At 49.1% G+C, this 27,028-nt stretch overlaps 1 pseudogene; it reads left to right on the top strand.

The window, feature by feature from the left end:
- LOC144266064 (uncharacterized) lies at positions 1-26,644 on the top strand (annotated as a pseudogene).
- The last annotated feature ends 384 nt before the right edge of the window (positions 26,645-27,028 follow it).

Raw genomic sequence — 27,028 nt, forward strand, 5'->3', positions numbered from 1 at the left:
ATGGACCCCAAACTAGGACACAGAATCCAGACCGCTCAGAAACATGAGGAAAGTCAGATCTAGGTGCAGATTTCAACTTCACAGCTCAGGTTTCTTTTTATGGTGGCCCATTTCAGAACCCAAATCCTAACACTCTTGTGAAGTGACTTGGGTTTGGATCTGAAGATTAGGAGCTTGAATTTGGATCAAAGCTTCACAACTGACCCACTTGTGCTATTAACGTTACAAAGTTTAATAGTGTGACTTTCCAGTTCTTAATTATTACTCATTATAATATATTTTGACATTATCCAATCCAGCAAACTCCTAAATTTATGCTTAATTATAAGCATGTGAGTAGTCCCACTGAAATCAATGGACTTAAGCACACTGAAGTACTCTGGCAGGTAAGGGCCTTAAGAAAAAATGAAATAAAATATTGTCAGTTTCAGGGGAAATGCACTTGTGTTCCCCTCATCTTCCCATTTCCCCCTGCCCCCGCTTCCCCCCCAGGCTCTCCACCCACCTCCCCATTGCCTTGGCCCCACTGCCTCCACACAGAGCCCAGCAATCTCCCCCTTAGCATTCTGCCTTCCCCAGGCTCCCTATGCACATCCCCATCATCCTGGTTCCCTGCTGCCTCCCCCAGTCTCCCCAGCCATCCCCTCTGGCCCCCAGTGACTCTCCCAGGCTCCCCAGCCATCCCTGCATTGCCCCTGGCCTCTCCAACTTCCTGCAGGCTCCCTGAGCCCCTCTGCTAAGCCCTGCTTCCTGAATTGCCCTGAGCTTCCTTCTGCAGTCAACCAGCCATACCTTGCTTTTCTCGCCAGCCTGGATTATCACAGGGTGACCCCAACACACTCCCAATCCCAGATTTTCGCACAGAAATGTATGTTCTGTCATGTCCAACCCTCTCCCAGACAGTTCAGAAATACTAAATTAGTTATTCCTTTAAAGGGAATAATGTACACCAGCTCATTTCCATAAATTAAGTTACTCCAACATTTTTCTTAAATTTTCTTTCGCTAAAAATTTTGAAATTTCAATTTCTGATCCGCTTCAGAATCAAAACAAATTTAGAAATGTCAGAATTTCCCATGGGATGGACACTGTATTTCCCAATGATCTCTATTCATAACACAAGACCTAGAGAATGTTCAGTGACATAAAGGGTGGGAAATTCAAATCTGATGATAGGAAATACTTTTTCACACAAAGGGTGATTATCCAGTGGAATTCTCTGTCACATGATGTTGCAGAGGGCAAGAACTTAGCAAGACTCAAAGAGGGACTGGATATTTCTATGGACCACAAGAACTTCCAGAGCTGGAATAGTTAATGCATACAACCATGGCAGGGATATTAAACTTCCTGCTCCAAGACTTGAACTGACTGTAACCATTACAGACCAAGATGAGACCTAGCACAGGAAGATTATCCCCAAATTTGTTACTGTGGGGTTCTTACACCTCCTCCGCAGCCTCTGATGCTGGAAACAGGACACTGGAGTGGACAGGCCTCTGGTCTGATCCAGTCTGCCTATTCCCTATAACCTAAGTCAGTGACTCTCAACCTTTCCAGACTACTGTACCCATTTCAGCACTCTGATTTCTCTTGCGTATGCCCAAGTTTCACCCCGCTTAAAAACGATATGCTTAGAAAATCAGACATAAAAATACAAAAATGTCCCAGCACACAAGTATTGAGAAAATGCTGACTTCCTCATTTTTGTCATATAATTATAAACTAAATCTATTGCACTATAAGGATTTTACTTATATTCCAGTGTATAGTATATAGAGTGGTATAAACAAGTCATTGTCAGTATGAAAGTTTAGTTTGTACTGACTTTGGAAGTGCTTTTTATGTAGCCTGCTGTAAAACAAGGCTACTATCTAGATGAGATGGTGTACCCCCAGGGGTACCCCTAGTTGAGAACTACTGACCTAAGTGATTTGCCAAAGAGGGAGCAAGTAGCAGAGTTAACAATAGAAACCAGGAATCCTGTAGCCCAGCCCAGCCCTGTAGCCACAAGCCCAGCCTCACTCCCTCATTCAAGGCTCCCAACGCACCTCCGCATGGCCTGTCCTGGCCCAGAGAATGCAGCAAGGCTGCAGCCCATGAGCCCCTCTGCCCCATGAGCTGGGCTGGCAGGACCCGGCTATGTTCCCCTCCCTTGATGGCCATCTCAGTGGATGATTTGGGCATGCTCTTGCTCCAGCACTGCTTGATGATGCTGACCCAGTTGGTGTTCAGATCAGGGTTGGGTCCCTCCTTTGAAATAGCACAGAGAGGGGAAGACACGGCTGGGATCCCATTCCAGGGCAGTCCCGACTCCCAGCCCCCACTACTATAACCCCCCAGCCACCCCTGCCCTCTAAGAGACATGGATAGAACCCAGGCATCCTGAGGCCCGTGTTGACCCTCCCTGCCCCAAGCCACCTGCCCCACTTCAGCCACTGTTAGCTGTTACCTCTGGCCGCATGAATCACAGGGACTGGACTTCCCCCCCTCTTATGTGAAGCAGTTGCGAGAGGGGGGAAAAGAGATCCAGTCACCTTAGGGGAGGTGCTGTGGGACAGAGGAAATATCCAGTAGAGAAAGGATAAGACTGGGAGAGACATTACTTCACAGATCAGCATCCTCTTCTCCAGCAGCCAGGGATGGTGCTGGCCTTGGGCTCACAGAGGTTAGGGGGTGCTGGGGTTAGGGGCAACAGGGTCAGTGGTAGTGGTCAAGGCTGGGCTCTGTAGTGCCCCCTCTGTCTGGGGCTGTGTCACACACAGAATCCATCCCTTCTTTCCGCACTGTAGCTTTCACGGCAAAGCACAGCTTGGCGAACTTTTGGAAGACCCGGCTGCGCTGGGCGTCCTGCAGGCGCTTGATGTGTTTAACATTGGACCATTTGTTGCAGCTGGTGTAGATGGCATCTGTGGTGTGCAGGGCTCGGCCCAATGGGTGGGATCTAGGGGTAGCCATCTGGGGCATGAGCACTTGAGGCCAGAAGATGGCATAGGGCAGCGGCCCTCCCCTGGCACTGGGCAGGGATATGGGTGTGAGCTCCTGAAACACACACGTTACACAGCTGGGTGAGAGCTCTTGTAACACACACAGCCCTCCGGAAACACGATGAAGTGAGCTGTAGCTCATGAAAGCTTATGCTCAGATAAATTGGTTAGTCTCTAAGGTGCCACAAGTCCTCCTTTTCTTTTTGCGAAGACAGACTAACACGGCTGTTACTCTGAAACACACACTACAGCCATGTGAGTGCTCCTGGAACCACAGGGGCTAGAATTAGGGGTGCTATGACACCCCCTGCTTTGAAGTGGTTTCCAATACATACAGGGGTTAGGGTTTGGTTCACTGGCTCTCAGCAGCCCCCCAATACAAACTGCTCCAGTCCCGCCCCTTGCCTGTATCGCGCATAGACACAGAGCGAGCGCTGCGCACACACCCACCACACACAGCCTGGGGTGTGATCTCCTGTGACACACGCACCAACACCGCACAGCCGAGCAACACACACGACACAGCCCGACCCGTGTGTTACTGCGACACTCCCACGCTGCACAGCCTGGCCGGGGCCCTCTTGTACCCACTAGTCCCCGCTCCCCTCCCAGAGCCGGGAGAGGACCCAGGAGTCATAGAATCATAGAATCATAGAATATCAGGGTTGGAAGGGACCCCAGAAGGTCATCTAGTCCAACCCCCTGCTCGAAGCAGGACCAATTCCCAGTTAATTCATCCCAGCCAGGGCTTTGTCAAGCCTGACCTTAAAAACCTCTAAGGAAGGAGATTCTACCACCTCCCTAGGTAACGCATTCCAGTGTTTCACCACCCTCTTAGTGAAAAAGTTTTTCCTAATATCCAATCTAAACCTCCCCCATTGCAACTTGAGACCATTACTCCTCGTTCTGTCATCTGCTACCATTGAGAACAGTCTAGAGCCATCCTCTTTGGAACCCCCTTTCAGGTAGTTGAAAGCAGCTATCAAATCCCCCCTCATTCTTCTCTTCTGCAGGCTAAACAATCCCAGCTCCCTCAGCCTCTCCTCATAAGTCATGTGTTCTAGACCCCTAATCATTTTTGTTGCCCTTCGCTGGACTCTCTCCAATTTATCCACATCCTTCTTGTAGTGTGGGGCCCAAAACTGGACACAGTACTCCAGATGAGGCCTCACCAATGTCGAATAGAGGGGGACGATAGGTCTGTTTAATCTTTAAGGTGCCACAGGACTCCTTGTTGTTTCTTCTAAGGAAGGTTTATTTCATTATTCTCCTGCCTGCGATCTCTTGCACTCTCGTCTGAAGCAGCGACCGAGAGCAGTGTCCCGTCGTGCTAGGTGCTACACAGCCACACGCTGACCGAGATCGGGGCCTTGTTGTGCTGGGCTGCACAAACATATAAACGAGTCACTTCCCCCAATGCTTCAGTAATAAAACTGATTCTTTCCCCCCAAACAGGCTCTTCAGGTTCCACACCAGACTTAATCCACTGGATCGAGGTAGGGGAGGCAGAGCTCTGGATCCGGGATGCTGAGGGCTCCAGGGAAAGCCTGAGAGCCCCTCCTCAGGTGAGTCGTAATAATCCAGTCCCTTCTGATTTACACACCTGCTAGGAGAGGGCTTCTTAATGTAGAAGGCAAAGGCAGAGCGAGCTCCACTGTCTGGGAGCAGAAGGGAGACCAATGGAGGCTGGGAATTAGGGGCCAGTGTTTATCTCGGAGGGGAACGAGCGTCTGGGAGAGCTCCCTTCACAATGCAATGGATTCTCCCTCACTGGGAGTCTGTCAGTGGAGATGGTGCATCTGCCTCACAAAGCCCTGCTCTAACTCAGCCAAGAGTTACTGGGGTAGATAGTTTGGCAGGAAGCCTGGCTGGATAGTCGCAATGAGCTTGTCTGGCCTTGATGTTGATGAATCATAGAAATGTAGGACTAGAAGGGACCTCGGTAGGTCATCAAGTCCAGTTCCTAGCACTGCGGCAGGGCTAAATGTTACCTAGAGACCATCCCTGTCTCGTATCTGTCTAACCTGTTCTTAGTAACCTCCAATGACGGGAGATTCCACAACCTGCCTAGGTAATTTGTTCTGGTGTTTAACTAACCTCAGAGTTTGGAAGTTTTTCTGAATGTCTAATCTAAATCTCCCTTGCTGCAATTTAAGCCTATTACTTCTTGTCCGGGCCTCAGTGTTACCCACACAAAATTCTCTGTCACTCACACAGTCTATAGGTACCCACCCTTACCCGTTCCGTGTGCTCAGGTGTAACCTTACACTCTGCGGGTTTGCGGGATCTTTTACCAGTGAAAGAGCCTTACACAGCAATATCCTACTTAACCTCTATTTATTACCAATCACCACAAACAGAATGCACATGCTAAGCATAAAATGCTCACCACTCCCAATAAGACAGATGAACTTTTCTTGATGGCCAGTCAGGATCAGGTCCACCTGGGGGATTCCTGTTTCTGTACAGTGTCATTGGCAGAGGGTTGAGGTCTGGCAGCTCTGAGCTTGGGGCTGTGTCCTGGAGTTGGTTTCCAAAGAACTTCCTTTGGGACCCCAGTTTATAGAGTGAAACTGGAGGCCTGCTTAGCTGTATCTTAACCAATCATTACACTAAAATTTTACGAACCAATCCTAACATATTGTAACATAATTCTCTAACCAATTATATCCCAGCACCTTAATTGATTTACACCTAGAAAAATTAATTATACAGTAGACAGAAACAATCAAAGAACCAGACAGAGATCGTACAGACAAACAATAGGGTAGTGGGGACCATAATGACAAAACAATAAAGAAATGGGGCTTTCACAGCTACCAACTACTGAGAAGCAGTTTCTTGTTAGAGAGCGTGCCATCCAACCAAGTGTTCTGTAACCATCTTAAGATCTGTTTCTTTACCTGGTGATAGCGGGTGCCATTAGAACTGGGTCTCCTTAACAGCCCAGTATTACATTGTGTTAATGTAATTTAGACAGAATAAGAGGATGTGACTTTCTGCTACTCAGTTTATGGCTGCTGCTCTTTCAATCTGGCTGTAGACAAAGGCCATAGGCTTTTAGGCCTTACAATATGGCTACAGGCCTTATAATATGGCTACAGGAAGAGGGCCTGATCCTTACATCAGTGGTTAAGGAGAACAATTTATCACCCTACTCAGTGTAGCAACCTTTTTTCTACACATGTAATCATTCTTCTTGCTCTCCTGTGTGACCCTCCCCAATTTGTCCACATCCTTCTTGAAGTGTGATGCCCAGAACTGGACAGAGTATTCCAGTTGAGGCCTTATCAGTGCTGAGAAAAGTGGAAGAATTACTTCTCACAACTTGCTTGCAACACTCCTATTAATACATCCCAGAATGATACTTGCTTTTTTGCAACAGTATTCTATTTTTGACTCATTTAATTTGTGATCCAGTATAACCCCAGATGGTTTTCTGCAGTATCCTTTCTTGGCAGTCATTTCCCATTCTCTATTTGTGTAAGTGATCATTCCTACCTCAGTATAGTACTTTGCATATGATCTCACTGAATGTCATCCTATTTAATTCTGACCATTTCTCCATTTTGTTAAGGTTCTTTTGAATTGTAATCCTGTCCTCTAAAGTGCTTGCCACCCCTCCCAGCTTGGAATCATCTGTAAACTTCATGAGTGAATGCTCCACACCATTGTCCAAATAATGAATAAAGATACGGAATTGAACCGGACCCAGGACAGATCCCTGTGGGATCCCACTTGATATGTCCTTTCAGCTCAATTGTGAACCATAATAACAACTCTGCACAAGTGGCTGGAAAACCACACTCAGACTCACCTTATAGTAGGTTTCCCTAGGCTATATTTCTCTAGTTTGTTTATGGGAAGGTCATGCAAGATAGTATCAAAAGCCTTACTAAAGTCAAGATCTGACATCTACTGCTTCCCCATCCACAAGGTTTGTTTCTTGCCAAAGGAGGATATTAGGTTAGTTTGATTATAATTTGTTCTTGAGAAGTCCATGTTGACTCTTACCTGTTACTTTATTTCCATCTAGGTGTTTACAAATAGAAGGTTTGATTACTTATAAAATCATAGAAAATTAGGGTTTGAAGAAACCTCAGGAGGTCATCTTGTCCAACACCCCTGCTGAATGCAGAACCAATCCCAACTAAATCATCCCAGCCAGGGCTTTGTCAAGTTGGGCCCTAAAAACTCTTATGGATGGAGATTCCACCACCTCCCTAGGTAACCCATTCAAGTGCTTCCCCACCCTCCTAGTGAAATAGTGTTTCCTAATATCCAACCTAGACGTCCCCCACTGCCACTTGAGACCACTGCTCCTGGTTCTGTCATCTGCCACCACTGAGAACAGCCGAGCTCCATCCTCTTTGGAACCCCCCTTCAGGTAGTTGAAGGCTGCCATCAAATCCCCCCTCACTCTTCTCTTCTGCAGACTAAACAAGCCCAATTCCCTCTGCCTCTCCTCGTAAGTCATGTGCCCCAGCTCCGGTAATCATTTTCGTTGCCCTCCGCTGGACTCTCTCCAACTTGTCTCAGGGCAGGCTCAGTCATGTAGGAAGAGTGCGAGGTCGTGCCCAGGCAGAGGACGCCATTTTGTAGAGCAGGTCTCAGGCACTTGCAGCGTTTCACTGTAATGCTCTAAAACTGCCCCGGGTTCCAGGCAGCTGCTGCTGCGGGAGCGGAGGCACGTGGGGGCCAGAGGAAATGGTCCTGTGGGCCACGACTTGGAGTATCCTGGTGTATGGGCTGGGTGTGAGGGAGAGGGGGTGGGATGGCCTTTGTCACATCCCCTCTCCTCCTGCTCTCTCAGTGGCACGAAATCGTTGTCACTTACATTGCTTCAGTGTCAATGCTTAGCTCAGCCTGAACGCGTCTGTGACTGTCTGTAGCTCAAAGGCCTGCCGGGTGGCAGCCATTCACCCCTTCCAGCTCAGCAGTGCCACGGTTCAGGTTGTAAAACAAGACAAAAATGTTTTTGAGGTGACATCACACAAACCCTGAGTGACTTGTCATATACTCAACCCCCTCCCCACCCTCCCCTCGCCAAAAAAAATCCCAACCTTCTTGAGGATTTTAGTTTAGTTTTAGTTTTGCACAAAGAATGAAACAAACGTCAAGCCGTGGAATAAGCTACGTTGTGCTAGGCAGCTACCTGCATCCACAAGAGGGGATTGTAGCCCTTCAACTGAACTATATTGAAACCAGTATTGTTAAAACAGCACAAAAAGTGGGGAACAGGCCTCGTGCTATAAAACAGGAGAAAATGAAGAACCAGCACCATGTAAATAAAAACCTCTGTTTGAAATGAAACCAAAATCAGATTGAAAACAAACCATGGACCCTGTTTCAACTGCATGAGCACTGAGGGGCCCTAGTCCTGGGTCAGGGCACTGCCTGGATCTTGGGCAATTTATGCATAAAACAAGACCCAAGAGGCGCATGGCATATGTGGGAGCAGGCGCTAGGCGCTGCACAAACAACATAGGGTAGAACCAACATGAGTCAGGCTGCAGATTTTCACGGCATTGTGTGTCAAAAATTACAGAGCCGTTTCAGTACATTTAGAAAGTCACAGGTCACAAAATTTACTGTGGCTGCTTGAAGATTTTTAATAAAACCTGCCCCCCTCCTCGCCCTTCCCAGAGGCACTTGCCGCCCAAAGAAGCATGCTCCCCGCAGCACTGCAAGCCTAAACCTAGCCCGGGGCAGAGTGGTTGGGGTGGGCTAGAGTGGATGTGGGTGGCAATGCCCTTCACTGAAGTTTAGCCCTTTCCCCCACCATCATGACTGGGAGCGGGGCAAATCTGAGCGGCACTGTAACCTCGCAGGCCAGGTCTCAGTATCCGGATCGAGGCGTTGAGTCTAGCCCTGTGGGACACGAGCCGCCATTGCAGGCAGAGGTACACATCACAAAAACAGTCACTGAGAAATGGGGAAATCGCTCCGTCCGTGACATTTTTCCTTCCTTGACAAACCTGCATCCCTAATGATGAGCTAACACCGGAATGGCCTCTGCTCTCTCCAGCAGGGCACGGGATCCCGGGAGAAACGAGGAGACAGAGTGAATGTGGGGAGAGCACAGAAGGTGAGCAGGATCCCACAGCCCACACGAGGATCAATATGCTGAGTAGACTCAGTCAGAGACCAGACCTGGCTACGCACCAGACACTCCCCCTGGGCCGGCGTCCCCACCGCTGCACCGACTGCAGCAAGAGGTTTATCAGCCCCTCTGCACTGAGACAGCACCGGTGCATGCCCACTGGGGAGCGGCCACATCGCTGTGCCGACCGCGGCAAGGGTTTTGCATACAGCTCAAAGCTGAGAACACTCCAGCGCACGCGTACGGGGGAGCGGCTGCACTGCTGGGCCGACTGCGGCAAGGACTTCGCATGCAGCTCAAGCCTGAGAGTGCCCCATCGCAAACACTCCAGGGAGCGGCCGCACCATTGCCCTGACTGTGGCAAGAGCTTTATACAGCTCGGACACCTGAGAAGACACCAGCGCACGCACACCGGGGAGCGGCCGTACCGGTGTGACGGTTGCGGCAAGAGCTTCAGCAGTGCCCGTGCACTGACTAAGCATCAGTGCGTGTATAGCAGGGAACAGCCATACCACGGTGCTGACTGCGGGAAGGGCTTTTCACAGATTTCAGGCCTGAGAGCCCACCAGCGCACGCACACAGGGGAGCAGCCCCACAGCTGTGCTGACTGTGGCAAATGCTTTGCTCAGTTGGGCAGCCTCACCTGGCACCCGGTCACTCACACCAGTGCCAGGGCCTGAGGGGCTTCTGGCAGCCAGTGAGCCTGGCACAGCGCCTGCAGGTACCTACCAGGGAGTGGTCCTGTGTCCGTGATGCCCAGCAGAGACTGTGTGGGGCAGGGAAGGGGACTTGGCTGAGCGGTGTGGGGGAGAGCAGACAGGTGGGGGAATTTTAGAGCAGATGGTCACAGGCTACTCCATTAGGGACCCGCTGTATCTAGGTGGGATCCAGCCAGGTCATCCCCTCCCCCATCTCATTGGGATCCAGCCAGATCTCTCACTCTGTCTCTGAGACACACACCTCTAGCTGGGATGCAGCCAGGACAACACCCACCCCCTCCCCCCGGCCTGGAAACAAAAGGATTGTAACCACAGGGGTGGGAGAGAACAGGATGGACCCAGGTCAGAAAAGGCAACTGACCTGAGAAGGATTTTACTTGGAATAACATCTAGGTTGAGAAGTTATCATTTGTAACCGATTTCCTAGTGTATTAAGCTTAGCCTTGCGTATTTTGTTTTGTGACTTACTTTGTTCTGTCTGTTACTTGAAACCATTTAAATCCTACTGTTTATACTTAATAAAATCACTTTTGTTTATTAATAAACCCAGTGTAAGTAATTGTTACCTGGGGGGCGGCAAACAGCTGTGCATCTCTTTCAGTGATACAGAGGGCGAAAACTTATGAGTTTACCCTGCATAAGCTTTATACAGAGTCAAATGGATTTATTTGGGGTTCAGGCTCCCAGAAAGGCAGTACACTGGGGGATGGGAAAGTCCCTGTTAACTGACAAGCCCCAGGGCTGAGTGAATCTCAGGTCTGTTTAACCAGGTGTTGCTATGCTATTAAACAAGCTGATGCTTCCAGATGTCCTAGAGGAAAGCTTGTGAGAAGTGTACATCTTTAAGATGAATGAAGCAAAGTGTTCTAGGGCCTAACTGACCATCAGGCCTGAGGAACAGTGTGACTGGGAGGTGCTCAGAGAGAGTTTCCCATTAGTCTGAGGGGAATTCTGTGCCTAAAAATTCTGCAAAAAATATTTTAAAATTCTGCATATTTTCTGAGTCAAAATACCACATTATAATCATGCTAATTTCAATTATTTTGGTAATTTATTTAAAAATACCTGTTAGGAACTATGTAACAATACGGACAACAAGAAAGTTTGAGGAAGTGATTTTTCACAAATAGATTCCTCACTAGACATATTAATACAGAACTTTGAGTAATAATTCATTTAAACTCCAACACAGAAATGTATTTCCCGCGGCCCCCCCACCCACCCCCCTCGGAAGCAGTGCAAAGGCCTGGGGGAGCCAGGGGTAATGGAGGAGCTGAGGGAGAGGGAAGTAATTGGTGGGAAGGAGCCTGGAGTGAACCTGGAGGGTACTGGGTATGGGTGAGAGAAGTATGGAACGGGGTTTTTTTGTGGGGGAGGGCAGTAATTGTTAGAGAGTTGGGGAGCCTATGGAGACCGTGGCTCACCCCGGTCTCTCACATTCAGTCAGGATCTGTTCCGTCCCCGTGTCTCTCTGCACCCCTCCCCATTTGCCCTGCACCCCCCTTGTATTCAGCCTCTGGCTCAATGTCACCCCACTAGCTCCTGTGACCCCACCAGCAGCCCTGGGTGCCCCATTCTGTCCATTGCCTTCAGACCTCGGCCCACAGGTAGGGGGCTGCGAAGAAAGCAGCCCCTAACCCCCTCCTTCCCTGTGACTGGCTGCTCCAGCCCTAAGCCAGCAGCTCTCTGTTCTGGTGTCCCAGCAGCCCCTTGTGGGGAAAAGGTGCAATTACAGGGTTTCCCCGTCAAAATAAATTGTTCTGCAATGGAAAAAACCATGGGGCGCATGAATTCTGCCTGCCCACCAGTTGCAGGTAGGAAGCCTCCCTGACCGTGCAGAGGCTGGCAAAGATTGATGATCCTCTCCCACTTACCCCTACTCCCACCCCCTCCCACGGTAACCGGACTTTTGGTGTGTGGTCAGTTCATCTGACAAGATGCTGTACAGGTCCCCTTTTGACTCGACTTTGCAGTTGAAAATGGGACACCTGGCAACCCTCGTGCGGACCACACAAATGAGTCAAGTCACTGTACGTGACTCTGTGATGAACTGCTCTCCAAGGACAGGGCCACCCAGGAGTGGGAAGAATCTCTCCCTAGAGACTCTGTTCTAACTTCCAGATGGACATTTCTGCAGACAGCTGTGAGTGCTGATGGAAAGAGCGTGGAGTCATGCAGAGCTGGAGAAACGAGCATACGGCAGAGAGCCCACGGAAAGTAGCTTGTGGAGGCAGGTTACTGACCGGATCTGCGCCAGTAAATGTTCAGTGCATGACCCCACAGGTCTGACAGCAGCTGGGACAGCACAAAGTGTTTTACACAGGGATACCGGAGTTTTCCAAAGTTGCAAGAGGCCACTGTGATAGAATACAGCACTACTCACACCCTACACACCACTAGAATAATCTCTGTACAAAATATGTCTCATAAGGTATAATTTCCAAACCAGTATCTTGCTGGCCAGTATTGTCATGGTGAAACGTATGCAGCAACTTTGTATATACAATTATGAACATAAGCTGAAATCACGACTGAAATGTGTTTACTGAAGTATGCCCTCACCCCTGGACCCCCCACACACCCCAGCCCTGACTCCGGCACCCCCCACCACGTACCCAGCCCCCTGTCCTGACTCCTGCACCCTCCTCACACACCCCCAGCCCTGACTCCTGCACCCCCCACACATACCAAGCCCCACCACACCCTATTCCCTGACTCTTGCATCCCCCACATCCCCACTCCCAACCTGAGCACCACCCCCCCATTCCCACCTGCACCCCTCGCACCAAATGGGAGCTGCCCAGGTAAGTGCTCCACACCCAAACCTCCTGCCCCAACCCTGAGCCCCCTCCCTCATTCTAGCTCCTGGCCAAACCCTACACCCCAACCCCAGTCTGCTCCTTCACCCCCAGCCCTGTTCTCAGCATACTTCCACCCTCATCTCAGAGCAGAGAGAGGAAGAGAATGGATAGAACCAGGGAGAAGGTAGGTACCTACTCTATGTGGACAGGGCCGGGACTCCAGACTGGCAGCGGGCTGAGCAGGGCCTGCAGCCAGGACCCTGGCTGGCAGGAGCCAGCGGACGGAACCCCAGACCCACAGCGGGCTAAGCGGCAGCGGGCCTGCCTCACTCAGCCTGCTGCCAGTCTGGGGTCCCGGCCGCCGGCCCCGCTCAGCCCACTGCCAGTCTGGGGTTCTGGCTGCCAGCCCCTTGCCAGCTGGGGTCCCGGCCACAGGCCCTGCTCAGCCTGCTGCCGGCCTAGGTGAACGGAACCCCAGGCCAGCAATGGGCTGAGCGGGCCAGCGGTGTAAGATCAGCATTTTAATTTCATTTTAAATGAAGCTTCTTAAACATTTTGAAAACCTTGTTTACTTACAATAGTTAGTTATATAATATATAGACTTATAGAGAGAGACCTTCTAAAAAACGTTAAAATGTATTATTGGCACGCAAAACCTTAAATTAAAGTGAATAAATGAAGACTCGGCACACCACTTCTGAAAGCTTGCTGACCCTTGATCTAGAGTTACCTCACCAAGGCTTTAAACTCAGCCCCCACTGCAAAGTGAGAAGGGTTGTAGATGTTGCTGATTCAGAGTATGAGTGAGAGACGGGAAGAAATCTCTAAGGAAGGTTTATTTCATTATTCTCCTGCTTGGGATCTCTTGTGCTTTCCTCTGAAGCAGAGACCGAGATTGGAGCCTTGTTGTCCTAGGTGCTGCACAGACACACCCTGACTGAGATCCAGACCCTGTTGTGTTTGGCTGCACGAACATATAAACGAGTCCCTGCTCCCAAAACTTTAGTAATAAAACTTTCCCCCCAAACAGACTCTTCAGGTTCCAAATCGGATTTAATCCACTGGATTGAGCTAGGGGAGGCAGAGCTTTGGATCCGGGATGTCGAGGGCTCCAGGGTACACTCTGGGCCTGAGAGCCCCTCCTCAGGTGAGTCGTAATAATCCAGAAACAATTTCTGATTTACACACCTTCTAGTGGAGCGCTCCTTGATGTAGAAGGCAAAGGCAGAGCAAGAGCCAATAGCTGGGAGCTGAAGAGAGACAAATTGAAACTGGGAATTAGGGGCCAGTGTTTATCTGGGAGGGGAATGAACCACTGGGAAAGCTCCCGTCAGCATGCAATGTATTCTCCCTCACTGGGAGTCTGTCAGTGGAGATGGGGCGTCTCTCTCTCAAAGCCCTGCTCTAACTCAGCCAGGAGTTACTGGGCCAGAGCCAGGAATCTCTGGGGAGATTCTCGGGCTGGGATAAGCAGGAAGCCAGGCTGTATGGGCACAATAAGCCTGTCTGGCCTTGATATCTATGAATCCTAGAAATCATAGACATGTAGAACTAGAAGAGACCAAGGTAGGTCATCTAGCCCAGTCCCCTGCACTGAGACAAGACAAGTATTACCTAGTCCATCCTTGACAGGTGTCTGTTTAATCTGTTCTTAGAAACCTCCAATGATGGGGATTCCACAACCTGCCTAGATAATTTTGTTCCAGTCTTAACTATCCCCAGAGTTCGGAAGTTTTTCCTAATCTCTAACCTCTATCTCCCTTGCTGCAATTGAAGCTCATTAAATCTTCTCCTGTCCTCAGTGGATAAGGAGAACAATTTATCACCCTCCACTTTGTAACAACCTTTGATGTCCACGAGGACTGTTATCAGGGGTTCTCCCCTGCCCCACCACCTTCTCTTCTCCAGACTAAACAAACCCAATTTTTTCACTTTCTTCATACGTCTTGTTTTCTAGACATTTAATCAGTATTATTCTCCTTAACCTCTGATGATAGGAGAAGCAGCAATGGACATAAATTGCAGCAAGGGAGATTTAGGTTGGACATTAGGAAAAACTTCCTAACTGTCAGGGTGGTTAGGCACTGGAAGAAATTGACTAGGGAGGTTGTGGAATCTCCATCACTGGAGATTTTTAAGAGGAGGTTTGACAAACACCTGTCAGGGATGTCTAGATGGTGCTGGTTCTGCTGTGAATGCAGGGGACTGCACTTGATGGCCTCTCAAGGTCCCTTCCAGTTCTATGAATCTATGGTTGTTGCTCTCCCCAATTGGTCCTCATCCTTTCTGAAATGTGGGGCCAAGAACTGGACACAGTACACCAGCTGAGGCCTTATGAGTGCTGAATAGAGTGGAAGAATTACTTCCTGTATTTTGCTTAAAACTCTCCTGCTAATACATCCCAGAACGATATTTCCTTTTTTTTCAGTAGTATTCCACTGTTCTACTCATCGTTAATTTGTGATCCACTATAATCACCTGATCCTTTTCTGCAGTAATCCTTCCTAGGCAGTCACTTCCCATTCTGTATTTGTGTGATTGATTATTCCTACTTAAATGTAGTACTTTAAATATGGTATTATAGAATTTCTTCCTTTTCTATTCACACCATTTCTCCAGTTTGTTGAAATCCTTTTGAATTTTAATCCTGTTTTTAAAGCACTTGCAACCCCTCCCCTCTTGGAATCATTTGTAAATATTATGAGGGTATTCTCTGTGCCACTGTCCAAATCATTTATGAAGATACGGAATAGAACTGGACCCAGGACAGATCCCCGCACGATCCCACTCGATATGCCCTTTCAGCTCGTTTGTGAACGATAATACTCGAAGTACAGTTTTCCAATCAGTTGTGCAACCACCTTTTAGTAGCCTTGCCTAGCCTATACTGCTCTAGTTTGTTTGTGAGACGGTCATGTAAGACAGTATCAAAAGCTTTACTAAAGTCAAGATATGTGACATCTACTGCTTCTCCCCTATCCCCAAGGCTTGTTACCTGTCAAAGAGGATATTAGGTTGGTTTCACATAATTTGTTCTTGACAAATCCATGTTGACTCTTACTTATTACTTTATTTCCCTCTAGGTGCTTACAAATAGAATGTTAGATTACTTCCTCCATTATCTTTCTGGGTACGGAAGTTAAACTGACTGGTCTGTAATTCCTTGGCTTGTCCTTATTTCCCTTTCTATAGCTAGGTATTATATTTGCCCAGTCCTCGGGTCTCTCTACCATCCTTTACGAATTCTGAGAGATGATTGCTATTGTCTCAGAGATCTCTTCAGCCAGTTCCTGAAGTAATCTAGGCTGTATTTCATCAGGCCCTGCTGAGATGAAGACCTCTAACTTGTCTAAGTAACTCATAACTATTTCTTTTCCTGCTCTACGCTCAGATCCTACCCACTTGACACTGACGTTCACTATGTTAGTCGACTGATCACTGCTAACTTTTTGGTGAAAACTGAAACAAAAGAGGCATTTACCAGTTCGGCCATTGCTGTATTTTCTCTTATTGTCTTTCTCTCCTCATTTAGTAATGGGCCTAGCCTGTCCTTGGTCTTCCTCTGCCTTTCCATGTATTTGTAAAATGCTTTGTTTTTTCCCTTTGTATCTATCACTAGTTTTGTTTTTTGCCTTGGCCTTTCTAATTTTGCCCCTACATGCTTGTGTTGTTTTTTTTATAGTCGTCTTTCTAATTTGACCTACTTTCCACTTCTTGTATAACTCTTTTTTGAATTTCAGGTCATTGAAAATCTCCTGATTAAGCCAGGGGGGCCTCTTACAATACTTCCTATTTCTCCTATGCATGGGTAATCTCTTACCTAGGATGAGACCTACATATGATGGGTCCTCCAAGCCACGACAAAGAAATGGATCAGAGATGGGGCTGCGATGAAATGGGAAGAGGGGTGGAATTGTGATATGGGTCATTGGTGGGGTGGGAGATTGGAGGGGTGCTGAGGGAATCAGAGAGATTTCCACGATGGGGGGAATTTTCTGGGGCCTCATTTATCTAGTGGGTAGGACAGTGCCGTAGGATTCGGAAGATCTCGCTTCAGTTCTAGAAGTGAGTCACTACAGCCTCACCATGCCTCAGCTTCCCCAGCTGTTTAATGGAAAGGGCACTGGGGCTGTGAGCAATTTTCCCTCTCATTTCTTCCATCCAGAATAAATGTTACGTGCACCGAGGCCTGTGCACCACCAGTAGAAATAAAAAACCCTACGTATAATATGTATTTCTAAAAGTTATCATAGGGATAATTACTCCAGGACATTTTAGAACTCACTACTTAAAGAATTAAATTTAAGTGCAAGATAAATAAAAATCATGAAATGCATAGACCAGTCAAAACACTAAAATAACACACTTAGAAAAAATAAAATTGCAGAGAATATATGTGCATGGTAGGAAGTACCAAGAAGTAACAACAATACTATAACTATGTGTTTGGAGGTGAGTGTGAAAGAGCCAGAGACTGTGTGTGTGTGTGTGTGTGTGTGTGTGTGTGTGTGTGTGTGTGTGTGTGTGTGTGTGTGTGTGTGTGTGTGTGTGTGTGTGTGTGTGTGTGTGTGTGTGTGTGTGTGTGTGTGTAACACAGAGTCAGTCTGTGTTGGCCGCTGGCGAAGTTTCTGAGAGATGCTGGGAGCTGAATCCAAGACATTCATTGAAAGCTCTCCTGAGCCCTGTCTCCCCTGCCCCCGCTCTGAGGAGATGGGGTACATGGACTGGAGGGTTGGCGGGGAGGAGGGGAGAGAAAGGGAAAGATTGTGTGAGCTGGCTGCTGGGGGATCAAACAAGCACCTGGGTAGAAAGACAAGCCTGTCTGGCCATAGACCACAACACCTTCTAGGCTTCCCACACCTCAGAAAATCATACCAAGGAAGGGGTGCCCTAGAGACTTTTCAAATGAGTTTTCATGCCTCTGCCCCTCCTGACTCAAGGCATGTGTGTGCTGGTGTCCTGTGGCGCTGGGCACCTGGATCCAGACATAGCTCAAAGAGGCAAAAACCTTATCACAGCCTGTGAGAGTATCCCAGAGTCACTGGCCCTTGGCAGAGAAGGCGCTGTCCTCTCCAGGTTCCCACCCCAAACCCTCTCTGCCAGTTCACTTCACACATGACCTCTCCGACTGGGGAAACCTGTCCCCAGCAAGCAAGGAGAAAGCTGGGAATGACTCAGGCAGGACCAGTCACATACAATGAGTGCGAGGTGACACCATTTTGTAGAGCAGGTCTCTTGTCACTTGCAGTGTTTCACTGTAATGCTCTAAAACTGCCCCACATGTCAGGCAGCTGCTGTGGGGGGAGTGGACACATTTGGGGGCCAGATGAAATTGTCCTGCAGGTCACAACTTCGAGTACCCTGGTGTATGGGCTGGGTGAAAGAGGGCGGTGGCAGGGCCTGTGTAACCACTAGGGGCCGCTTAGGGCACCAAGATTTGGGAGTGCCAAACAGCAAGCCTGGCGGCAGCAGGGCTTACAAAGCAAACAGGCGGCTGCCTTGGCTCAGCCCCAGCGGGGGGCATGGAGAGCGCGTTCACTCCCCTCACCCCCTGAGAACAGAAGAGCCTCACACGGCAGTACGGCGGAGGAAGAGGATGCTGGTGCGTTGGCCAAGGTAAGCGCTTCCCCACAGTTCGGGCCCCTGCTGGTCCGCGCTCCTCTCGTGCGTGGGCGGCTGGAGAGGATGGCAGCCTGCAGAGCTGAGCTGCCCTGGTGCCCCTCTCCCTGCCCCAGCCTCTGTCAGCGGGAGAATGGTTGGAGCTGACCTGGGCTGGGGCTTTCTGCAAACCGGGACCCAGGCGTCAAGAGAGGGACAAAGCCAGAGAGACACTGTGCCCCAAAGACAGATCAGGGCTAAAGGGAAATGTAGAGCTGCACTATTGGCTTCAAATTGATTGGCTCCAACTATGCGGTATTGGAGAGGGAGAGGAGTGTAGGGCAAGCAGGGACCTGCAGTACTTCCTAGCTGAGTCTCTCCATCCATCCCAGGATGGCCCTGCCAAGACTGACAGTGCGAATACAGACACATCGAATTTGGTTGTTAATGATGCTGCAAAGTGTTGCTTGGAGGCAACCGCCTTCGATTTAGTTCAGCGTGTTTATGTGTATTTCTCAGCTTCTACATGTCACTGGGAAGTATCTAATCTCACAGGTAAACCATGGAGTGAAACAAGATGGGAAAGTCCAATCGATGCTTTGAAACCTCTTCGCTATCAGCTTGGTGACATCTATGATGCTCTGATAGAGATCTATGATGACACTAACAGGATCATCTGGCAATACGTCACAAGTTGATGCAAAGCATCTTGCAAAAGCCATTTCTAGTTTCAAGTTTTTCTTGTTGTGTGGTATGACATATTGTTTGAGATCAACATGACTAGCAAATAGCTTCAGGCGAAAGAATTCGACATATGTGAGGCCATTAATCAACTTGGAGAAACCAAGAAGTTTCTTGTGGGCCACAGAAGTGGCGCAGACTTTGAGAAAACATTGGTAGATGCAGGTGAACTTGTGGAGGAGTTCGATGTACCGGCACTTTTTGAACCAGATCCAATCCGTATTAGAAAAAAGAGGAAGCCATTCACATATGAAGCAGATGACGAACCTATTTATAATCCGAAAGAAAAATTCAAAGTGAACTTTTACTTTGCAGTCATTGACACAGAAATACATTCGGTTGAAGAAAGATTCACATTGATGCAGCAAATTAGTTCAGTATTTGGCTTCCTATATGATTACAGTTTGAAAAATACAACACCAAAGCAAATTACGGAACATTGCTTGAATCTGGAGCACGCTTTGCAACATGGTGAATCCAAAGATATTGATGTCTTTGACTTGTGCAATGAATTGCAAGCTATTGCAAGATGAGTTCAAAAGAGTGCATCACCGCAAGATGTATTGAACTTCATATGGAAAAATAAGCTGACAGTCTCCCCAACAGTTATTGCTCTTTGCATCCTCTTGACTCTCCCAGTTTCTGTGACCAGAGGTGAGCAAAGCTTATCGAAGCTCAAGTTGATATAAACATACATGCGAACATCAATGTTGAAATAAAGACATGGGCTATCTACCTTGTCAATAGAACATGACATGGCTCACAGCATTGACTTGGAGGAACTTGTTTCTAAATTTGCTAAACTGAAAGCGTGGAAAAATAAATTCTAAATTATAATGTGTTACATTATACACAATACACTGTCACAGAGTATGTGATTTATTTTAAGATCCATGCTATGTTGTACAAAGTGAAAACAATAACAATGTCAACGCTGTCAGGTTATTCATTTATTTTCATTAAATATGGAGCCTAAATAATGAAACTAATAAATATTCAAGCCAAACGTGTGTTAATTCTAATGAACAATGCCATATTAGCCAGTATTCATTTTTGAAAGTTTATAAGCAGCGCCGGGGGGAGGGAGTGCGCAAGGTGGAAGTTTCGCCTAGGGCGCAAAATATCCTTGCACCGGCCCTGGGTGGCAGTATGGCCTTTGTCCCATCCCCTCTCCTCCTGCTCTTTGAGGCATGAAATTGTTGTCACTTACATTGCTTCAGTGTCAATGCTTAGCACAGCCCTCAGCCCTAACGTGTCTGTGACTGACTGTAGATCAAAGGCTGGGTGGCAGCCATTCACCCCTTCCAGCTCAGCAGTGCCAGGGAGTGGGTTGTGACACAATACAGACATGTTTTCCAGTTACATCACACATCCCCTCAAAGCCTTCAGACACACCCGAACCCCCACCCCCTCACTGCAACCCCCACCTTCTTGAGGATTTTAGTTTCGTTTTAGTTTCGCACAAAGACTGAAACCTCAGGCCAAGAGTAAATGATTTCTTCAAAAGGAATTCCTAGAAAAGGACTCGCTCCCCCACAGCAATAAGCTACATTGTTCTAAGCAGCTTTAAACCGGTCTCACTGCATCCACATGAAGGGATTGTAGCCCCTCAACTAAACTAGTTTAAAACCAATATAATTATAACAGCAAAAATACTGAGGAACAGGCCTCATCCTATAAAACAGGAGAAAGTGAAGAACCAATACCACATAAATAAACCCCTCTGAGTGAAATAAAGACAAAATCAGTTTGAAAACAAAAACAGGGTCCTGCTGTGCCAGGCGCTGCCTGTATCCTGGGCAGGCTACAATTCAAGCTTAAACCAAGACTCAAGACATGCCTAGCCCCTGTGGGAGCAGGCACTAGGTGCTGCACAAACAGCATAGGGTAGAAACACCCTGAGTCAGGCTGCAGATTTGTTACAGCATTTTGTATCCGAAATTACGGAGCAGTTACAGTAACTTTAGTAACATCACAGGTCTGTAAATTTACTGTGACTGCTCCAGGATTTTTAATAAAACCTGCTGGCAAGGCTGATTCCCTGCTCTGGTACTTCAAGTGCAGAAGGTGGGGGCCCGCAAGGATTTTAAACCTTAATACTTGCCACTCCAGGCTTGTATTAAACTCCCAAGGTTAGAGATCCCCCTGGACACAGTCTGAATGTCGAGAGAGCACAGCAGGAACGCAGAATCCCACGGTCCACAGAGGGATCCATGCACAGGACACAGTCCGTCCCCGGGGAAAACTCAGCCAGAGACCGGACCTGGTTACATACCAGAGACTCCCCATGGGCCAGTGTCCCCATCACTGCATCGACTGTGGCAAGAAGTTCAGCAACCCCTTCGCACTGGCCCGGCACACCAGGGCGCGGCCCTAATGCTGTGCTGATTGTGGCAGAAGATTCAGCTGGTCCTCGATCCTGAAAATACACCAGCGCACACACACCGGGGAGCGGCCGCACCGCTGCACTGACTGTGGCAAGAGCTTTGCAGAGAGCTCAAAGCTGAGAATACACCAGCGCACGCACACCGGGGAGCGGCTGTACCACTGCGCTGACTGTGGAAAGGGCTATGCACAGATCGCACACCTGAGAATACACCAGCGAGCACACACTGGGGAGCGGCCATATCACTGTGCTGACTGTGGAAAGGGCTAAGCACAGATCGCACACCTGAGAATACACCAGCGAGCACACACTGGGGAGCGGCCATACTGCTGTGACGATTGCAGCAAAAGCAAAATCAGGAGGTCGTTCACCTGCACATCTACCAATGTGATATATGCCATCATGTGCCAGCAATGCCCTTATGCCATGTACACTGGCCAGATCAGACAGTCTCTACACAAAAGAATAAATGGACACAAATCAGACATCAAGAACTGTAACATTCAAAAACCAGTAGGAGAGCACTTCAGTCTCCCTGGACACTCAATAACAGACTTAAAAGTGTCAATTCTTCATCAAAAACACTTCAAAAACAGACTTCAGTGAGAAACTGCAGAACTGGAATTAATTTGCAAACTGGATACCATCAAACTAAGCCTGAATAAAGACTGGGAGTGGCTGGGTCACTACAAAAAATAATTTTCCCTCTGTTGATACTCACACCTTCTTGTCAACTGTTGGGAGTGGGCGACGTCCACCACTTGGTAAGGCAACTCCCATCTTTTCATGTGCTGTAATATATATACTGCTTACTGTATTTTTAACTCCATGCATCTGATGAAGTGGGTGTTAGCCCACAAAAGCTTATGCCCAAATAAATTTGTTAGTCTCTAAGGTGCCTCTTAGATCTCTGTTCTTTGTTACTTTGCTTCCCAAACAGTCTCAGTGCTGGGTGTTCCAATGAGATGTGAACCTCCAGCTAACCTAACAGGCTGAGGTGTGCCCTGTCTCTTTGGAGGTAGGTTTCAGAGTAACAGCCGTGTTAGTCTGTATTGGCAAAAAGAAAAGGAGTACTTGTGGCACCTTAGAGACTAACCAATTTATTTGAGCATGAGCTTTCGTGAGCTACAGCTCACTTCATCGGATGCATACCGTGGAAACTGCAGCAGACATTATATACACACAGAGATCATGAAACAATACCTCCTCCCACCCCACTGTCCTGCTGGTAATAGCTTATCTAAAGTGATCATCAAGTTGGGCCATTTCCAGCACAAATCCAGGTTTTCTCACCCTCCGCCCCCCCACACACAAACTCACTCTCCTGCTGGTAATAGCCCATCCAAAGTGACAACTCTCTTCACAATGTGTATGATAATCAAGGTGGGCCATTTCCTGCACAAATCCAGGTTCTCTCACCCCCCTCCAAAAACCACACACACAAACTCACTCTGCTGCTGGTAATAGCTCATCCAAAGTGACCACTGTCCCTACAATGTGCATGGTAATCAAGGTGGGCCATTTCCAGCACAAATCCAGGCTTTCTCACCCCCCCCCCTTTCCCGGGGACACACACACACACACACACACAAACTCACTCTCCTGCTGGCAATAGCTCATCCAAACTGACCACTCTCCAAGTTTAAATCCAAGTTTAACCAGAATGTCTGGGGGGGGGGGGTAGGAAAAAACAAGGGGAAATAGGCTACCTTGCATAATGACTTAGCCACTCCCAGTCTTTATTTAAGCCTAAATTAATAGTATCCAATTTGCAAATGAATTCCAATTCAGCAGTTTCAGCTCATGTTCAAATAAATTGGTTAGTCTCTAAGGTGCCACAAGTACTCCTTTTCTTTTTTCTTTGGAGGTAGTAAGCCTAATCATTTCGGTGAGTGTCCAGTAAGGGGACTGGACACTGCAGGGGAACATTTCTGGGGATCTGGGGTTCCCTGATTGTTACCTGCAAGGCAAGTTTTAGTCTGGCAGAGTCTTGAAGAGTTTGCTGGCAAGGCAGAGAGGCTGGTGTGTCTGGCAGCTGACACAGCTGGGCAGCAGCAAAGCTCTCACCTGCTGAGGCAGTGGGGTAACAGAGTTCTGGGAGTCCTGAGCGGAACCTCAAAGATGGAGAAGAAGTTCCTGTTTGTTTCATATTCACAGACCCAGAGCAAAATAGCCAAGGGGGGAGGGGAGAAGAGAGTGTACCAGGGAAGTGCAGGGGTAGGACCCAGTCAAGTTCCCAGCTCTCTCCCAGGTATGTGAATGAGACCTAGGACAGGTCCCTGTTGGACAAAGGACAAGCCCCTGCTCCTTACAATCCTCTATGACCACGGGAGAGAAGGGCTCATTCCCTCCTTGTGAATCTCAGCAGCTCCCCAGGAATCAGCCACTGCTTTTCTCCGAGGACCTTCTCCTGGGCCACACCGGGGTCTGACACTCTAACTCCCCAAGCTGGCCTGGGAACTTGGAGTTAGTGCTCAACAGAACCAAGCAGAGCCCTGTCTCAAAGCATCAGCACCTTCCCCGTGTCCCTGAAGGAGGCAGGGCCCCAACACTGCACTGCACTGACTGCCCTGACCAAGGGTGGCCCAGTGGGCTCTCGAGTAGCCGGACACAATGGAAATGTGGATCATCCAGTCTCTCATTTCCAGGCCTCCCCAGGGCTGAGGTAAAATTCCTACTGCCCCTCCCCATTATGCTCACCTCCAAGATGGGCTGGAGTTTGTGCTGGGGGTTGCTGCCAGCAGGCTCTTCAGCATGGCGTCCAAGTTCTCTGTGCAGGCCTTGTTCAGAGCCTGCCAGCAGGAGGAGACCATGGGTCAGGGTTATAGAACCTGGGGCTACACCTGCCAGGGAGACAGCTGACTCTGCAGTCCTTGCCCAGAGCAGTTCTCTGAAGAGGGCCTGCTACACAGCAGGGCATAGAACAGCCAAGCTGCTATGGATGGGACCTCCTGACAGAGCCAAGGAACCAGAGCACAGCATCTGCAAGGAAGGGATTCCCCACAGAGGGATAACAGAATCTCCCACAGAGAGGGAGTCTCCCTCTGACACTTTGTTAATCCTGGGCCCTGTTCCCATCGCTGTGCACCCCACCCTTACTTCAGCAGCTCCAGCTACTGAAGAGAACAAGGACCAGAGGCCTTCCTGCTCCTGGCATAGAGGAGTAGGTTCATGATCTACCCGGATATGGGTGTTGGCCTTCCCCATGCCCATGGTCAAGACTCCATGCAAGGCAGTACACAGGACCTGTGATTCCTGTTCTAGATCCAGTGGTGGCTTCAGTTTGCTGGCAGGAGACTGTGCATGAGACCTTGCAGTTGGGGGTTCGGGGTGGGGGTGAGACAGGCACTAAACATGGGCATGGATGTTTGAGGAACAGGTCAGAGGGGCAAGGAGGGCAGGGATTTGGGAAGCAAGAGCAGAGGATCACTTTCTAAATGTGGGTCAGGATTATCCCCACTTCAGAGATGGAGAAAGTGAGGCACCAGACATCTCCTGTGATGCCCAAAGAAACCAAAGGCACATGAGAGAGATTCAGACCCCACTGACCCACGGGCACTTCCCATAGAAGAGGCTACACAGTGCTCCAGACACAGCCAGCAGGGTCCCACCCCCAAGCTGGGCCCCCTCTCGAATCCCTTCCCAGCCTCACAAGCCCCTCCCATCTCCCTGTTCTCCCCACCACTCTCCAATACCAGGCTGGTTCCATAATGCAACCAGGCTTGTAAAAGAATTCCCGCACCACCGGGTCCTGGCCAGGCCTGGTGTCACAGCTCTCCTGCAGGGCTGGCACCGCCCCCCCCCAATATTTGCTCTGGCAGTCTGTTGGCTGGGAACTCAGCCCTCCAGCCAGGTGACCGTCCTTTAGTCCACTCCTTCCTGGGTCACACTCATTCCAAACTGAAAGTCCAAAAATGTCTTTAACAGAAACAAAACCTTCCACCCTCTGGGCTCTTCCCCAGCCTGGCTTTGGCTCGGCCTGCCCTTGCTGGGCTTGGTAGCCCTTTCTATGGCCTTGTATGACCCCTTTCTTGGGAACGGTGGGAGAACCCAGTCCTAGTCTGGACTCCGGTTCTGCCCCAAAGTCCCATACCAAACAGCTAGGTCTGCTCCTGTATCTTTGCTGTGGTTTCCCATCAGGTGGGGCTCACTGTGTAGCTCATTTGGCCTCACTCCAGGCTTTATCTCCCACAGGCCAAACCACCATGTTATATCCCCTCCTCCACAAAACCCGGCCCACACCAGGGGCAAGTCCTGTTCTTGTCCAAGCTTCATCCCTCACCCTCTCGTCACTGTCACCAGCTTTGCACTTGTACAGCCTGGACGCTCAGCGTCTCCAGCTCCCCTGCCAGCTCACTCACCAGAATGAAGAGGCATCCTCCTCTTCTGCAGTATCCCAACGCTCTTCCTGCAGCCACTCATTCTCATTAACAGCTGCTGGCAGAGCCTGTTCTGAAGCCTTTAGTTTCTCCTGGAAAACTTTCTGGTACTGCCACTGAATCCCCCAAAGCCTTTTTTGTCAAGGTCTGAAGACCCCCCATGGACTGCTCCACCCTTGTGTTTGTCCCTCCTTCAGCCTGCTTCATCTCTGGGCCAACCATTTTGATCTTCACCTCCCTGCAGTACCCAACAGGGTGTGTTGGTTGAGGCTCTGCAAGGCCCATGGCCATCCCTGCCACCTCCCCCTTGCCTGCCTCATGTGTGTTTGTGCTGGAGGACACCTTCTCCTTTCCTTCTACCTTCTTGGGGGCAGGCCCTGGCCCCTCCTTGTGCCACTCAGCAATTTCCTCCACAGGCCGTGTCTTTTGATATGGAGGAACTCTTGTCCCCATCTTGGCATTAGGCCATGCTTGTATACCTGCCCGTGCCCTGCTCTCCTGGACTAACCTTCTCAGCACTGCCGCGGCATGCTCTCCGTCTCTGCTCTTTTTGTCCATGGGCATAGCACGGTTGATTTCCCTTTGCAGGATCTCTGACAGGAATTGCTGCTGCTCCATGAAGATAGCCAGCTGCCTCTCTAGCACTGCCTGCCCTTCGTACTGTTTCTGTTGGGTTTCTAGGAGCGGCTGGAGAAACCCCTAGTCCTGCTTTGGCTGCTTAATCAGTCCCTGGAACTGAAGTGGGAAATCCAGCGACCGGCTCGGACCCTCAACAGACCTTCCTTCAGCCACCAAGACTTCCATCAGTGCTTTCGGATGATGGGGGGAAATTCAGTCCCCCCCGGCTATGCCAATCCTAAATTAATCTCCTCATCCATACATGCCCCCCTGGCGGCCAGGCATGGAATCACAGCCCTCTCGCTGGGCTAGCGTTCCCCCATCCATGGTCGCTCCAGTACCATGGCACTTTCTCAGCCTGGTAACTCAGCCTCCAGCCAGCCACTTCCATCAACACAAGTCTAACGGTCGACTTTCCCACTTTGAACTGGTTAGCGACTGATTGGTAGCAGTCTGGAGTAGCCAGTTTCCACAGTGCAATCGCCACGTGCTTCTCCATGGGCAGGGCAGCTCTCATTCTCATGTCCTTGCACTGCAGGGCTAGGGCAAGCTCATCACACAGACCCATGAAAATGGCTTTCCTCATCTGAACGTTCTGCAGCCACTCCTTGTTATCCCACACATACATGACGATGTGATCCCACCACTCAGTGCTTGTTTCCCGAACCCAAAAGCGGTGTTCCACGGTGGGCAGCA

Source organism: Eretmochelys imbricata, chromosome 6 (assembly GCF_965152235.1).
Source record: "Eretmochelys imbricata isolate rEreImb1 chromosome 6, rEreImb1.hap1, whole genome shotgun sequence".
NCBI classification, from domain to species: domain Eukaryota; kingdom Metazoa; phylum Chordata; order Testudines; family Cheloniidae; genus Eretmochelys; species Eretmochelys imbricata.